The 17,606-nt window shown below is 34.1% G+C and overlaps 1 long non-coding RNA gene across 3 annotated transcripts in view; it reads right to left on the reverse strand.

The window, feature by feature from the left end:
* Positions 1-17,606, reverse strand: part of LOC133246812 (uncharacterized) — a 37,430-nt gene that overhangs the window by 14,128 nt on the left and 5,696 nt on the right. For 2 of the 3 annotated variants that reach the window (XR_009736185.1, XR_009736186.1), the window contains exon 2: positions 6,286-6,386. This is a non-coding gene — a long non-coding RNA (uncharacterized LOC133246812). Of the gene's footprint in view, positions 1-2,120; positions 2,956-6,285; positions 6,387-17,606 lie in introns of those variants that run through there. The other variant, XR_009736187.1, reaches the window with a different exon arrangement.

Consider the following 17,606-nt stretch of genomic DNA (forward strand, 5'->3'; position numbering starts at 1 on the left):
TCTTTTAGGAATCTAAAGTGAGACTGCCATCTTAAGAAAGGCTTTTCTTAGAACCTCAGCTCATTAAAAAAAAAAAAAAAAGTCTACACAAATTTATTCTGGGATTCTAAGGGCACCTTCAGTTGAACATAAAGAACCTCTTATGAGTCTAGCTTAAGAAATACACCACCTCTAATTATACACTATTTCTCTTTTATAATGTAGTATATAAAGTTTAGGAACATATACATCCAAATTGTATGCAAATCCAAAAATGTAGCTTTACAGGCGTTATTATGTATTTGTATGTCTAGTAGAAATGATTCCTGGAATATAGTTATCTTGTTTATATGACCATGATTTTGTATTTGTTTTGTCAGTTTCTGGAATCAATTATAATGTGTATATAAATATTATAAATAGCTCTCATTTGAAATTATCAAATTATAATGGCTGTGTGTGCATGCTACGTCGCTTCAGTCATATCCAACTATTTGAGACCCCATGTACTGAAGCCCTCCCGGCTCCTCTATCCATGGGATTCTCCAGGCAAGCATACTGGAGTGGGTTGCCTTGCCCTCCTCCAGGGATAATGGCTGTATATCAACATTATTAACTACTAGAGAATTTAACTAAAGCCTCTACTTCAAGTGTTTGAGTGTGTGTATACATGTATATGTAGTATATGTAGTAATTTTCTAGGGATGTTTGAAGGTGTATTAGTGCTATAATATTATGTACCTTAGTAGTAGTTTAAAAGTTTATCTAGAGTAATCTACATCAGATATTTCAGAGAAGAAGCAAAACTATAAGAAATACTGTATTTATATAGAACAACAACTATATTGTTCTATTAAAGCTCTTCTAGGAAGGAAGGGTCTCCACTATGTATTCAGACATTTCTGATTTTTCATTGTTTCTGGTTCAAATAAAAACAATCAGAAGAAGATAGATACTTCTTTAACTTATTATATATATTTCTCACAAATTTATTTTCTCCAAAATTCCCTGATATTTGTATACAATATATTTTATATAGGACATTTCAGAAATTGTGTTTTGGGCATGCCTGCCCCCTACCAGGGAGAAGGCAATGGCACCCCACTCCAGTACTCTTGCCTAGAAAATCCCATGGACAGAGGAGCCTGGTAGGCTGCAGTCCATGGGGTCTCGAAGAGTCAGACACGACTGAGCGACTTCCCTTTCACTTTTCACTTTCATGCATTGGGGAAGGAAATGGCAACCCACTCCAGTGTTCTTGCCTGGAGAATCCCAGGGACAGGAGAGCCTGCTGGGCTGCCGTCTATGGGATTACAGAGTTGGACACGACTGAAGCAACTTAGCAGTAGCAGCCCCCTACAAACTGTCAACTTCAGAAGAAATAGCATTGTATTAAAATCTTTATTACGTAATGACTTTCAATTGCAAAATATTCTCAAATTTTAGAATCAAAATTCCTTTTTCTCGTCTTTAAACTCTGAACTTAATTTCAAAATTTAAATATATGTGGGAGAAAAATTGCATGCATAAATGGCTTGTTGACAAATATGAAAATTTAAATATTAATCTAATACTTTCAAGATATTTAAATTAATGTTTAAGTTCATACATATGTATTTTGGACAGATATTGTAGTGTGTATTGTATATCTGGTATTATTATAGGGGCTAGAAATTTAATAAATATATGCTGTTTACATAGTTTTAAGATATGTCCACCTTGAATCAGAGTATGTTCTTTGATGAGATGAAATATTTCAAATATTATTCTTTAATTCCAAAAGGGGCTAACAATTTTTGCAGCTTAAAGAACCAAAACAAATATTAAAATTAAATCAGTACTCCTCTTAAAGTCAGAAAAGATTTGAATTCTCATTTAATCTAACATCTTATTTAATCTACTAATCATTCTACATTATCCTTGATATATAAAAATTCAACTATTTAAGAGCAATCTGTTTTATCGTTTTCAGGTACCTGTAGGGCAAAACTCTTGCTTAAAATTAATAAAAACCTGCTGTTTGTCATTCCCAGATACATGGAGGTGGGGAAGGGGGATGTAGACAACTTATCTAAATTCTAAATATTTATATACTTAAGAGATATACATAATTAATCATTTACTTTTTATTTTAACATCTTTATTTTCCACTGGAATAGAATTTCCACAAGGATAAGGATTTTATTTTGTTGACTGCTGTCCGTCAAACATTTAGAACAGACCTTGCTCACTAAAAAGAAAGGAAAAAAAGAAAGAGAAGTCGCTCAGTCATGTCTGACTCTTTGCGACCCTATGGACTGTAGCCTACTAGGCTCCTACATCCATGGGATTTTCCAGGCAAGAGTACTGGAGTGAGTTGCCCTTTCCTTCTCCAGCCCACTAAAAGGTGTTCCATAAATAACAGATGAACAGATACAGTGTAATAAGTATAAAGGAGAGCCTGGCAGATGCTGTTGAGGAAGCAGAACATTGCCCTGGGCCACGTGACCCACCTGTAGCTACAGTCTTTTTCCAACAGACTGCATCTGTATCCCTTCTCTAACTGAGAGCTTTCTCCAGCACCAAGGACACTTAACTCCCCATGTCAAATACAGTTCTATAATTATGGGATTCATCACTCTAAGAGCTGTGCTCCACCAGTGCAGGACGAGTGTTAGTAGGTAAATGCTGGAGTCTGTTTTCCTCTGGCAAAACAGTCCTGGGGGTTTGTTCCACTGTATTTTTCAGACCTTCCCCACACCCAGAGAGGATTGAGCCTTAGTTGTCCTTATGAGCGACTCCCTTATTAATATAATTTTTATTAAATTTTCTCTGTCCTATTTCCCCCAGATATTCACCTTTGCCTGTAAGGACTACACTTGGGAGAACCCAAACTGTAGACACTTAAGTCATCAATGATATTTCCTCTTGGCAGTAGTTAGTATTACATCAAGTTGAGTTAATGAGCAAGCACATAGGAATAAATGGCTTGTTTGTCTGAATTAGGAAAAGAGCAAATTTGAGAGTCATCAAAATTATGCATTAAAATAACTTAGTCAATACTTAAAGTACAAATAGATTTCAAATATGTTTTGTACAGCAGTGTGCATTTATATTGTCTTTATGTCAGCGCCTGTCACCCTGCTACTTCTAAGTACCTTTCTAAGTTTAAATTGTAGAGAACTCATCTTATAAATAACAAATAGTTTATCATTTCATATTTAATAATTATCTTTCCTGAAGCTTAAATAATTACATTTCAACACATAGTTAAAAACAACAAAATCTTTAATCTTGTATATTTCTTGTCAACAGGGTTTTCAGACTTTGTGTATAAACATTCCAAATATCATTCTGAGTATTATTTGTTTCCAGTAAGTTTTCAACTATGTTTGATTTTTGAAATACCTCTTTTTGAAAATATGAACTTTAAAAAAGTAATATGGAATAATTTATTTTAACCCTAAATGAGGAACAGCAAAACTGACATATGTTTTTACATATATATAACTTAGCAGTGGTACTTTTTGATATTGGGTATGTTTATTTTGTATGATTTTGTAAAGTGATGTAAAATGAGATGTCTTCTCTGTTACCCAAGACATTACCTAATTTATGTGATGAAAAGTGAACAAAAGAGGATTTTACATTTAGTGAGAGATTCTATCTTAACATCTCTCTGTGTATATGCTATTAATATATAAGAAGGTATTATTACAATGACTATGCCGTATTGCTAAGTCAAATGACTATAATGGGTTTGTTGGTGTTAATGTAAAGCACCAGTGTTTGAAAAAGACAGGCAAATTTATTTCACTTTTCTGTACTAGTTCTAAATTAATAGTGTTTACAAGACAATTCTTATAATTCTCTACTTACATTCCACTGACAATCACTTGTGCATTTCACTGCAATGGAAGTGAGACATAGAATCTAATCATGTTACCAGAAAGGAAGACACATTTTGAAGTACGACTCCCTCTTCCCTAAGGAAATGGTTAGGGCTTAGTCACTTACAGGTATAAAATCATTTCATGTAAATTTAGAATTCTTGAGATTGGTATAAGTTTAAAAGACAATATATATTGTATTCATCCCCACTGAGTTTGCTTAGTAAGTTATGTTTGACCAGCTATTATGAACAAAAATAATTAGTAACAGATTACTAATTAATTACTAATTAATTCTTCTAAAATTCAAAGAAGTTTAGAAGTAGAATGTCTCATGTAGGCATGTATAACTGCTTGAACATATATTTATTTCAGAATTATTACAGAATCACTCATTCATAACATTGTTAAATTTTTTTCAAAAGCTGAAATATAGAAATTGCAATTATTGCACATATTCCTCCCTGGTGATAAAATCAGTGGCATTGAGCCCATGCCCAGCAAAGACAGCTTCTTTTTTCAGTGAGCTTATGTGTACATTAATAACATAACAAACAAATAAAAATCCCAAACCCTTGCCTACTGCTACTCCTTAGAGAGTTGAAAATATCTAGTAATTTCATCTTTCAACATAACATAATATGTTGAACAAATTGTTTAGCCAAAACATTATCGTTAGAAACATTTACCTGATCTTCATATTGTCATAAACTTTAAATATTCATCACCATGATTATTAATAATAATTGTCTCAGCCTTTAGTTTCAGAAACATCAGGCTTCTTTGCATTGTTCTAATATGTGGAGATAGAAGAATATATAAAATTGATGATTTACAAAAGAGAAAGCCAGAATGAGTCAACTTGATAAAGTTTCATCTAGCTTAGTGAAATATTTTTGAATAGTGCTTATTTTTGAAAGAAAGTAGGCTAGGCAAGGACATAAAAATGCAAGGTATTTATCTAGTTTACTAGGTTTATAAATTGTATTGTTTAACCATGGTTCTTCTTCCTCACTCTTGCAAAGGTTTCATATGGAAAAAAAAAAAAAAAATATTTCCCACAGACTTTTTCCTTGGCCAGGTAATTTTTTTGACCAATAGAAGGTGGACAGAACAGAGTTTGCCACTATTTCCTTTCACCACCCCAGTTTTTCCATCTTCTACTTTGAGGGCACATCATATGTAAGATACACTCCTTCATACTGGTTCCCAAAGCAAGGAGACATGTGAAGCAATATTGCATCCTGCATCAAAATCTAGCAAAGATAAGCCCAGTAGAGCTCTGAAGAGTCACAACACATTGTTAAACATGAAAGCAAGATAGAAATGCAAGGCATTGTAAATGGCAGTGTTGTCGATTGAAGGTTATGCATGAGTATAATAAAACTTGCCAATACAGACATTGATATCAGATGTAAAATGCTGCCATAACAAAACGTAAAGTATGTGGCATTGACATTAGAGATAAATGGTAGTTAGCCATTAGGCTGCTATTATAGACAGAAAAATTCAACCTGTGTATAACAGTGGAACTAAATTTGATAAAATTCTATCCTGAAATAACTTGGGGTAGAAATGTTCTTAATGGATTTCTGAAGGAGGGCACAGAAGTCCCTTGAGCTAAAGTGATATGTGCTAGTTCTGAGCAGAAACCTTAAGATGCATGGCATGTTTCTATTTACCCTTCTTGCACTCTTCCTTCCTTCATGAAAACCCCAAGTCCCAGATGAGAGGTGTGTTTTCCTTTCCGCAGGGAGGAGGCATGTGGAACTGACTGACTCCTAATACTTACCCTGTAGCCAATCTCAGCAGAATCCAGCAGAGATAATCTCAAATCCCAGTGCACATATCTACATACTAACATGCCATCCCTGGTTTACTTGTCATTATTAGCTTTGTGAACTTAAAGAAAAATGAACAATGTAAGAGTTCAATTTTATTCAGGGTCATGACAATAGCCAAGGACATAGTCTCTCACTAACTCTGAGAGAACTGCTCTGAAAAGTCAGGGAGAGGACCATTTATGTACGGTTTTTGGCTGAGGAAGACACGCATCCAAGCATATATTCCTAGTAAAAGATTACTGCTAATCTCAAGTTAATGATTTTTAGTGATATTCTGTGTATAGGAAGATGTAGTTATCTGGGTTCATTAAAATTCCTCCTCCAATCCATATCAATCTATCTGTGGAACCTGTTTTTCCAAACTACAGAATGCCTTGTCCTGTTTTTCATCCTGAATTCCTTTAAGGGTGTTCTGCTGATTAGCAACCACACAGGTTTCAACTCAATTTTTGTCGAACTAGGAAGTAAAATAATGCTCCTTGGTCTTTGCTTATCCCTTAGTCATCACTTTTACTTTATTTTGACCATTTTCTCTTAGAAAATACCTTATTTCCTAACAGTATTTACTCTTCCACAAAAATAATTGCACATACCTTTTATGGACAGTACCTTTCAACATAAGTTAGAAGTATTTGCAAACAGGATAGATTCTGCTTCATATGCATCCACTAAAATTCTTGTTTCTTGGTTTGATCTAAAATGTTAAAGTATAATCTTAAGTAATCTTCAGTGTGCATTAGGTATCCGCAGGCGTTCTAACTGTATATTTAAATTTTTAAGTGATTTAATGGATAAATTTAAATACTCAGTCTTTCCAGTTAACTTCTCAAAAAAAATCAGAAACTTGATTTGGTTTAAAAAGCATCAAAATATAAAATAATAAGAAAAAGAAACATAGTGTAGAGTTTTTTTTTTCCTAAACTTAATTAGATATCCTAGAACATTAGATAACTTTAGTAAAATCCATGCAATTAGTAATTAACTTGAAATAATCTAAACGTAACCTAAATATAAAGGCTTCCCAGGTGGCACAGTGGTAAAGAACCCACCTACCAATGAAGGAGAGGTAAAAGGCACAGGTTTGATCCCTAGGTCAGAAAGATCCCCTGGAATAGGAAATGGCAACCCACTCCAGTATTCATGCCTGGGAAAATTTCATGGACAGAGGAACCTGGTGGGCTACAAGTCCATGGGGTCACAAAGAGTCAAACACAACTGAGGACACGCTCACAACCTATACATTAGAAAACAGCTTGGCACTTTGTTTCTTTGGCAAGCAATTTAACCTTTATCATTCTTGGTTAAACCGGAAATCTTTGAATGATCTCACGATCACTTTTGGCTACAAGGAATACAGTGAATTAGACACTGTATAAGAGAAGAGATCTACTACACAACTTTGTAAAGAATCCGAGCACTGTTTCACGTACTATTGGGCCATACAGTACACACAAATTTAGGGGGAAAAAACTGAGGTTTTCATCATCTGAAAACTTACCACCATGATAGAAATTTTATTACACAGATATGGCATGACCAATGTAATCAAATAATTAAAATTCATTTTCACTGCCAAATATGTATTAATTTTGTTATTAAAATATTTTGAAAACAAAGTTTTTTCCTTTTCTACAGTAATACTTTTAAATTTATGAAATGATTACACTTGTAATCCATTTAAATATTCATCCTATTATAATTTTGTCTTTATATTGCATGCGTGCTGAATCATGTCCAACTCTTTGCAACCCTATGGACTGTATGTAACCCGGCAGACTCCTCTGTCCATGGGATTTTCCAGGCAAGAATACTCAAGTGGATTGCCAATCCTCCTCCAAGGGATCTTCCAGACCCAGCAATCAAACCCACATCTCCCGCTTCTTTACCTTTACCTAAAGGCAGCTTCTTTACCTCGGAGCCACCTGGGAAGCCCCAGGTTGTCCTGATATTACTGCCCTGTAAAAAAAAAAAAAATATATATATATATATATATTTTAAAAAAAAAAAACTCTGTATTTTAGAGAGCTTTGATATATAAATATTTTTAAGTACTGTTTCACCTAATAGATATATGTCTCTGGGAAATCACTTAAGTTTCTTGTAATAAAGAAATTAGTTATTGGTTTCAGTTAGCACTTTCTGCTAAGTTAGCTGGTATTTGAATTGCATATAATATTCTCATTAAAAGCACACATTAATAATTTATCTAGAGATAATATTTTAGCAGGCAGTGTTTAAAAGAGTTTAATGAACTACAAAATGTTTCACAAATCAGTCATCTATAAATGACTCCTTGAATATTTTTCCTGATTTCAGATTTTAGATTAGTATAATAGTTACGGGGTTTTAAAAATCTCTACAATCAGCCATATGCCTCAGAATCTTTCCAAAGTACTGTATACTAAATCACACTTTTCATGATGCTTAAAAAGGTAAATGTTTTTAAAATGCATGTTATAAGTAGCTATTATGCAGTATTTTAATCTAAATTTCAGGCTACAGAAATACTGGTAATGAGATAAAAATATATAGTTGAAATAATAGTTTCAACTCTTTCTTATAAAATGATTCTTAAATAATTTCTGTATCCATTTTGAGTAACCTGATTTTTCTGAAGGTGGTTTTGTTCCTATATCATCTTTATTTTGGATCGAATCAGTAACTCTTCCACTCAGAATATTTTAAATCTATTAGAAATAGATAAATCTCAACCTATTATTACAGTGCAAAGTGAAAGGAATTCATTTTTGTTTCTATTGCCTTAAATGTTAGCAGTATTGTCACTCATTTAGTTATTATGAATAAAATTCACACACAGCAGAGTATGTAATATAAGTATTATGTGAATATTTGTGCATTTCCATTTCACTGGGAAATCCTCATTTCATCCCCATTTGATCACCGGCATTGTTTCCAAAAGTCCTATTTATTAGTAAAAGTAATTTTATCTTCATACTTAGCAGTGCGGTAAAGAATCCGCCTGCAATGTAAGAGACCCCAGTTCAATTCCTGGGTTGGGAAGTTCCCCTGGAGAAGGAATCGGTTACCCACTCCAGTATTCTTGGACTTGGTGGCTCAGATAGTAAAGAATCCACCTGCAATGTGGGCTACTTGGGTCCGATCCCTGAGTTGGGAAGATCCGCTAGAGGAGGGCATGACAACCCACTCCAGTATCCTTGCCTGAAGAATCCCCATGGAGAGAGGAGCCTGGTGGGCTACAGTCCATGGGGTCACAAAGTGTCAGACATGACTGACTACGCACACACATGAAAAGTAGGCAAAATATTCTGATGCTATGTTGTATAAAGGAGACCAACATATATATATATATATGTACACATATAGGTTACAACAATTCTCAACATGTGTGTGCAGCTGTATTCTTAGAGAAATGTACATGGATGTATGTTTATGTATCAGAATATTATGAAAAAGGGAAAGGACATGCATTTTATTTTTAAATATTAATTGGCTATCCTGGGTCTTAGTTGTAGCCCATGGAATTTTTGATCTTCGGCTGTGGCATACGAACTTTTAGTTGTGGCATGCGCGATCTAGTTCCCTGACTAAGGTAGTCCAGTGTATATGCTTTTTAATAAATAAGGCGGGGTCTATTAGAGTACAAATGATAAAGAAACAGCAATAATGTGTAGTTTTGATGTGTGTGTGTATGTGTATGTTAATCACTCAGTCCTTTCCAACTCTATGACCCTATTCTCCAGGCAACAAAACTGTAGTGGGATGCCATTTCCTTCTTCAGGGAATCTTTCCAACCCAGGGATCAAACCCAGGTCTCCCACAGATTCTGCAGGCAGATTCTTCACCATCTGAGCCACCGGGGTAGCCCTTGGACATACCTCAAATGAATATTTCGAAGCATGCCATCTTCAGAATTGTACTACCTTTAAAACTTACTGCTCATGTAAGACTCAAAGTCTAAATGATTCCAAAAGTCAAAGGTGTTTTTAGTTTAGCCTTATAATTTCTTTACTAATAAGAGTCCTTTACACAATTACTGGGCTTCCCTTGTTGTTCAGCTTTTAAAGAATCCACCTGCAATGCAGGAGACCTGGGTTTGATCTCTCGGTTGGGAAGATCCCCTGGAGAAGGGAAAGGCTACCCACTCCAGTATTCTGGCCTGGAGAATTCCATGGACTGTATAGATCATGGGGTTGCAAAGAGTCAGACACGTATGAGCAATTTCGACATTCACACATTTACTCGGCATTGCATTCACCACTAAGCACACCCAAAGTTCTTTCTTAATCATAGATCTCAAATCTGCATTATTTTTCTATCGCTTTGCTCCCATGTGTCCCACTTGAGCTCAGTCCTCAGAGTGGTCTCTGCTTCTCCCTCCCTCCACCCTCTTTCTTTCTCACTTTTTTTATCTGAGATATTTTATCAAAAGGTTGGTTCCCATGTCCCATTGTTTGGAGTTAGAACCAGTGGCTTTTCAACCCTGAAGAACTTCTTACCCTTCATCTCTGACTGTAAACTGGCCCGTTCCTTCATGTGTTCACTTATACCTTACAATGTGTTTTAAAATCTATCTCATAGAAGCCAGCACACCCTAACAAGTTATGTTCTAAGTCCTGCCTTCGAGATGCTTCTCCTCAAGTGGCTGACCCAGCAAATACATGTTTATTTCCTTATTATTTCAGGTGATGATTTATTAACTCTTGTAGCTTAAAACATGGATTGCCATTTTTTAAATCCCCAATATTAATCCCCCATGTGGCTAAGTCAATGCCACATTTTTGGTTTTTGCCAAGGCAAAACCCTGCTTCAGAAAGTCACTTTCTGTATCCGTTGTGTGTGTACACATTCAGTCATGTCTGACTTTGCAGCCCCAAAGACTGTAGCCCACCAGGCTCCTCTGTCCATGGAATTTTCCAGGCAAGAATACTGGAGCTGGTTGCCATTTCCTACTCCAGGGGATCTTCCCAATCCATGGATTGAACCCATGTCTCTTACCCCTTCTTCATTGGCAGGCAGACACCACCTGGGAAACCCCTCTATGTTAGTTAGGCACCGTATTTAATAATGGGAAAGAAAAACTATTCATCAAATAGCCTTTTTCCTGGTATTTCAATGACATTAAAAAGAATGTTCAAGAACCAGTTATTTTAGGTAAACATGTAGAAAAAGAAAAATATGAAAGGCTGCTTGAGAAGTAATAAGAATGAAATACAATGACGGTGACATCCCCACCCCCCAAAAAAATACAAGATAAATCATCTCTTTAAAATACTTCCATTGCATTTTTTACAATTGCGAATTAGGGGTTATGTTTCCCTAACTAAATCCTCCTCCAGATATCAAAGAAAGATGAAAAAAGATGAAAAAGGAAAGCCTTCAAATAGAACAAAGAAATTGTTTCTTTACTACTGAGCCAACATCTTCACACAATCCTGACTTTTTAGATGAATAATGAATCACAAAGAAGTTTACAAATGAATGATGCCTTTCCCTCTGAATCAAATAAAAATAGAAAACAACTGTAGAATCGAAGTTGTATAAATAACAAGGGGTTAATTAAAAACTAAAGACACCCACAGCATTTTATTCAAGGGTGGAGAGAGTGGCAAGTTTGAGTAAGGATTTCCTAAATGTAAACAGAGGGGGGAAAGGAAACTATTTTGTTGAAATGAGCTTCAAGAAATTGATTTTTACTAATGATAATAAATAGAAATGTTCTCAAGAAGGCAAGTTCAAAAGGTAAATGAGTCCAGGAAATCACAGCCTCATTCAGAAATTATTCCAGCTGTTATTTTCTCCATGTATATAAAGAATAGAAAAAAGAACAATAAACCATCTCAACTCAGATCTACATCATAATGTGAAATTTAAATTCACTGACATGGAAATAGAAAAACAATCAGGATAAAGGTATTTCAAAGATATACTTCTAGAATACAAAATAGAGTAACATCCTTTAAACTATACTTTGCATTTATGACCAACTAAAGCATCAACATTTTATTTGGCAGTAAATGAAACAGATTAGATACTAATGATAGCAGTTAACATGTACAATTATTTTTAATGTTTTATTTACACATTTATTTTTCCATTAGTAATAGTAATACAATACGTGCAATACAGAAAAACAAACCTGTATGTTACCCCAGCCCTGGGTTCTAACTATCTTTCCAGGGGCCACCACTGTTGTCAGTCCTTGTTCATGCTTTCAAAGATGGTCTCAAAGATATTTCAGGTATGTATAAGCATATATGCATATACAGTTATCCACATATGCATGTTTAGACGGGCAAAATGTAGCCCACTGTGCACAGCATTCTGCATATTTATATATATTTAATTTGCAATATATCTTGAAATTTTTACATATGTAAATATGCAGCTTCTGTATTCAATAGCTACATATGTAAGCATATATATGTATACCTGTGTATGACTGTGCTATAGTTATTGTCAGCCTTATAATAATAAAGATCAGATAATACAACTGCCATGTCAGCCGACATGGGATATCTTGATTTCAATTAATATTTCTAACTGCTAAAACATAAAAGGACAACAGTGCCTATTGCCTCACTCTGTCAGAATATATTATCAAAATGTGATTGTGCCTAATGAAACTGTGAAAAATGGCATCTCCTGATTTTAGGTTTTTATTTTTTTATGAATGAGATCAAATACTCATATGTTTGAAAGCTATTTATAGACTTTTAGTTGAATTAACTGTCCATGTTCTTTGTGTTTTCATTACATTAATGGATATATCATGTTGACATTTTGAGTATATTTAAAAATTGGAGAATTTAACCCTTTTTATGTGATATAAGTTGCAAATATATTCTCATTTTTCAACTTGTCATTTTTATGTATTTCTTCTTCATGCAGATATTTTACATGTATTTGAAATTATCAGTTTTCTTTTATGATACCTAGATATTGTATCAATTTGTTCACTCTAATATTATTATAAAATCCGATGTTTTTGAAAGTTAAGATTTAATTTCTCATGTTTAAGTTTCAGATTTATGTAGAAATATGAAATGTGTAAGGTAGTAGAAAAGAATAAAACTTTGATTTTTTTAACTATAGTTGCTATACATTATTGTATATGTATACATTAATGTATATACATTAATGTATGTATTGTATGTATGTAATTACATTATTATTGTAATGTGTATATATACATTATATATTACTGTATGTTTCTGCTGTACAGCAAAGTAAATCAACTATGCCTGCTTCAGGTGAACAGGAAAGGGACTCAGTCATACATATACATGTATCTATTCTCCTCCCATCCAGGTTGCCACAATGAGTTGGGAACTTGGCTTTTTTATGACGACAATCTGTTGTCCCCGTTGTCTCTCTGGTGGCTCAGATGGTAAAGAATCTGCCTGAAATGTGGAAGACCTGCCTCCAATCCCTGGGTCAGGAAGACTCCCTGGAGAAAGGGAATGGCTACTCATGCCAGTATTCTTCCCTGGAGAATTCCATGGACAGAGGAGTCTGGCAGGCTACAGTCCATGGCATCACAAAGCGTTGGACATGACTGAGTGACTAACACTCAACATATATTGAATAATTTTTACCTACTGATACAGTACATTAAACTCAAATATGTTTTTCTAGATTTTCTATTCAGCAGTGTAACACTTAAACATATTGTACTTTGAGTATCAATTTTATTTCAAACTTTGATAAGCCAACATAATGTCTCTTAAGTTTATATACTGGCTTGACTTTTCATGTTTTTTTGTTTGTAAGTTTCTAAATTGAAAAAGTTGGTTTTGGTGTTAAATCCACAAAAATTTACAAACAAACTTAGGGAAAATTAAAATCAGGAGGTTTAAGAGTTCTATCAAAAAATATGGTATGTTTTTCTGTTAGTTTATATAATTTGTGTTCCAGGGTAGCATTTTCTCTTTCTGATGTTGTTTTTGTAGTTGAGCTCAGATTTATATGCAATTGTAAGAATGCTTCTTTTTTGCCAGTTGATATTATGTTTTTTGATCCTTATCCTATTGATGTGGTAGATTACATTAATTGATTTCTGAATGTTAAGCCTGCCTTCTACACCTAGAATTTTTATTTTAAGTCGCTCAGTCTTGTCCTACTCTCTGCAACCCCATGGACTGTAGCCTGCCAGGCTCTTCTGTCCATGGAATTCTCCAGCCCAGACTGCTGGAGTGGGTAGCTGTTCCATTCTCCAGGGGATCTTCTCAACCCAGGTCTCTTGTGGGATTCACCACCCGAGCCATCAGGGAAGCCCAAGAATACTAGAGTGGGTAGCCTATTCCTTCACCAGGGGATCTTCCCAATCCAGGAATCGAACCGGGGTCTTCTTTTGCAGGCAGATTCTTTACCAGCTAAACTACCAGGGAAGCCCCATACCTAGGAAAAATTCCAGTTAATTGAGTACAACATCTTAATACATTTTTGGATTTCGTTTACTAATATCTTGTTAAGTTTCTGCACGTATATTAAAGAAAGATAATAGTCTGTAGATTTCTTTTTTGTAGTGAATTTATTTGCATAGGTATTCATTATTGAATCAGATTACTTAGTAGATAGAGATAGTCATATCATTGATTTCTCCTTATGTAAGTTTTGGGAGTTTGTGTTTAATTCTGTTTCATCTAAGTTATTACATTTGTAGGCATGGAGCTGTCTGTATTATTCTGTTATAATCTTTTGTGGGATTATAGGTTCATGAGGTCAGAAGTGAGAACCCTCTCTCATTTCTGATACTAGAAGTTTGTCTCCTCTCTTCTGTTTACTTGGTTAGACCAGCTACAAGTTTTTCAATATTTTTCACCTTTTCAAAGAATCAGCTTTTAGTGGTGGTGATTTTCTCTCCAGTGTTTTATTGTTTTCAATATCATGTGTTCTGCAGTATTTATTATATCTTTCTGCTTGCTTTTGACTTAAAATTGCTCTTCCTGCTCTAATTTCCTAAGGTGGAAATGTAGACTATTGATTTTGGATCTTCTTTTGTCATATATGCATTCAATGATATAAATTTCCCTCTAAGCACTGCTTTTGCTGCAACCCACAAGTGTTTGTAAGTTGTATTTATATTTCTATTATATTCAAAATATTTTTCTCTTGAGAATTTAAGTCAAATATTAAAATTGTCGCTTAATGTCTAACTGAGGATTTCTCAGCTGTCTTTATGTTATTGATTTCTAGGTTAAATCCATGTGTTCTGAGAAAATTCATTAAGCTGTTTTTTATGGTGCAGAAGGTGGTCTCTCGTGGCAAATGTTCCACATGAACTTGAGAATAATGTGTCCTTTGCTACTGTTGGATCTTGCTTTCCTTAAGTGTTATTTTCAGATAGCAGGAATTTTCTGTAGGAGAGAGTTCCTTTATTCTTTGCTTTCCTCAAACTAGCCGAGAGCAACAACTGTCTGGCTTCTCCCCTGCACTCTGGTTCATCACCCCTGCCTTTCTGCCTCACTGAGGGATTGATTTCCTTCACAATTCCTTGTCTGTGTAATTCCTCAGTAAACATCATCGCCTTTGCTGTAGAATCATCCCAGACCATGCACAGTTATAGCTATTGTTTTATACAACATGAGAATACTCCACTTTTCAGAGATGGAAGATCCTGTTGGTTCTATAGGATTACCTAATCCACAATGGTAAGTAGATCAATATACTGTATCAGATACTTCAAAGAGTTTGTTCAGCAGGGCCACTAATTTACATGAGAATTGCTTGATATTACTCTAATAAGAGTAATTTTCTAAAAAGCATTCTAAAATAAAGTACTTGGAAATGGTATTTTTAATAAATAGCCTAACTAGGTGCTAAATATATAAAAGTTTGGGGAAATGTGTTGATAAACTGCAGGGTACAGAATAAGTAATCAGGAAAAGAATTTGTTCAAAATTAAACAAACACTTTGTAATAATATGCTAATTATAAAACCAACATTTGAAATCACCCATTGTATGTTTTGTATGAAATGCTTGTTATAATGAGTCTAATTTAAAAGAAATTGAGATGCTGATGAGGTAATGGAGCTGAAATGATCTCAGTATTCTTTCTCTTAAGGAAATGTGCTCAACAATCATTTATAAAATGCATATCAACCTCCGGTAAGCCAGGACTGTGGAAGAAAACTATAAATGTGGTAGAAATTAAAACAGCTGGTTCAAAAAGATACCTTTAATATTTACATAATTGTCTGGGACTGAAGTGTATATATTTCAAATGGGTGTTATTTACCTAATAATCTATAAAAAGTCATCTGATCTATCATAGATTTTTTCCTTATGCCTTATGCCAAAGCCTATTAGAGTCCTTCCAGCGAAATATTAAACCGTTAGGTTATAAAACTTACAAATGAGCCATTACTGTCTATTAGGTCAGTACAGGTGCTCTGTATGGGCCATCTCTAGGTTAAAATGGCTTATAATATTTCAGAGATAAAAATATCAAGTCTGTATTACAATGATTTACTATAAAAGATGCTATAAAAATGAAATACATTTTCCAAAAAAAATACTTGAGACATTTTTGAAAAATGTGTAATTTCTAAACTTTTTAAAAAACATATTTGAAAGAATTATTATACAGCTCTGTAAATTTTTTAGAAAAGTCTATATTTATTCAGATGCTATTCTAATATATTCCCAGTTATGTGGGAATAAAGCTGGAAGAATTATCCTAAATTATATCTGAGACTGGAATTCAAGACCACAGATGAAGATGGAGAATTAGCCATGTCTGGAAGAGGAAAAAGCACAGAATTTCAGAGTTCAGAGATCTGTGTTACAATCTGAGCTCTGACACTAACTGTAGAGGCATTTTATTCATTGTGTCCTCAGTCTTACTGTTTCTGAAATAAGGAAACAGTATAATTTCAAAGGACAAAATATGGGTTAGTTAAGTATCCTCAAAACTTTCCTAGAACTCTAATTTTTCTAGATGAAAAAAAAAATTCTTGTTTGCCTAGCTAGCTTATCTATTTCATTGAAATTTTCAAAGACCCAGCTTTAGGGTTTGTTAAGGTTTTCGTTTGTTTGTTTGTTTGTTTTACCTTTCATTGATTTCTTCTAATTTTTGTTGCTGTTTTTCTTCCACTTGCTTTAAGCTTATGGAAGAAATATTCTTATTTCTTTAACCTCCCAAGGTGAAAGCTTAGATTATTGATTTTAGATCAACCTTATTTTCCAGTATATTAATTTCATCCTAAAACATTTAACCATTCCTCTGGCTTCATCCCAGATTTTTATACATTGTAATTTCTCAATTACATACTTCAAAATATTTTACATTATACCTTTGTCTCCTATTAGTAGTAGTATGTTGATTAATTCCCAATTATTTGGAGATTTTCCAGTTATCCTCCTGTTTTTTAGCTCTTGTTTAATTCCATTTTGTCCTGAGAACACAATTCGTATAATTTATGTTTAAAATTTGTCCAGGTATGTTTTATCACTTTGATGGTAGTAAATACTAATGAACACCTGGGAACTTAAAAATAATGTGAATACTGTAGATTCTGCTGCTGTTGGATGGAGCATTGTATAAATGTCACTTAGAACAAATACATTTATATTACTGTTTAGGTCAACTATATACTACTGATTTTCTTTTATATTTGACCAATCATTTCCTAAATGAAAGATGCTGAAGCCTCCAGCTAAAATAGTAAATTTGCCTATTTTATTTCTATCATTTTTTTCCCTCATGTTTTACATTCTTTTTTGAGTGTATATACATTTCGGGTCATTTATTTTCTTGGCTTTTGAACTGTGGTGTTGGAGAAGACTCTTGAGAGGCCCTTGGACTGCAAGGAGATCCAACCAGTCCATTCTGAAGGAGATCAGCCCTGGGATTTCTTTGGAAGGAATGATGCTAAAGCTGAAACTCCAGTACTTTGGCCACCTCATGCGAAGAGTTGACTCATTGGAAA

The sequence above is a fragment of the Bos javanicus genome, chromosome 4, assembly GCF_032452875.1.
Source record: "Bos javanicus breed banteng chromosome 4, ARS-OSU_banteng_1.0, whole genome shotgun sequence".
Lineage (NCBI taxonomy): Eukaryota > Metazoa > Chordata > Mammalia > Artiodactyla > Bovidae > Bos > Bos javanicus.